The sequence below is a fragment of the Octopus bimaculoides genome, chromosome 5, assembly GCF_001194135.2.
Source record: "Octopus bimaculoides isolate UCB-OBI-ISO-001 chromosome 5, ASM119413v2, whole genome shotgun sequence".
NCBI lineage: Eukaryota > Metazoa > Mollusca > Cephalopoda > Octopoda > Octopodidae > Octopus > Octopus bimaculoides.
The window spans coordinates 111,355,692-111,356,254 of NC_068985.1; positions in this window are offsets into that span (position 1 = coordinate 111,355,692).

The window sequence follows — 563 nt, forward strand, 5'->3', positions numbered from 1 at the left end:
ATATATATATATATAATACAAAGAATATATATGCATGCATACACACATATATGTACATACTTACATCTACATGTGTATATAGATGCATATCAGGGTACAGGACGTTAGAACAATGAACTACAGACCACAGAACAAACACATAGGAAAACAGATAGCCACTTCGAATTAATCCTTCATCAGCTGCCTCTATTCTACACACACCCACTTTCAGTCTCTGTCCGTCTCTCTCTCTGACACGTACACACACTCATACTCACTCCCGTACTCACTCTCTCTCTCTCTCTCTCTCTCCCTCACGTGTGTGCAAAACAAAAAGAAAGGGAGGGGCTGGATAAAGGTACCTATCAACAGTAATGTTTAGTTAAGTAAATGTTGTGAATGGGGAGATAAGTGTTAAGGCGGACGGAGTCTCTAATGATGAGAGGTAAGAACCTAATGAAAAAATTATAGACTGAGTCGTCGCGGTGCATGACGGATAATTTGTGCCGTGTAGTTTTGTTTCCTGATTAATGTGAATGCACGTGTTTCTATAAGTCACTCACTCTTATTTCGTTCTCTATTTA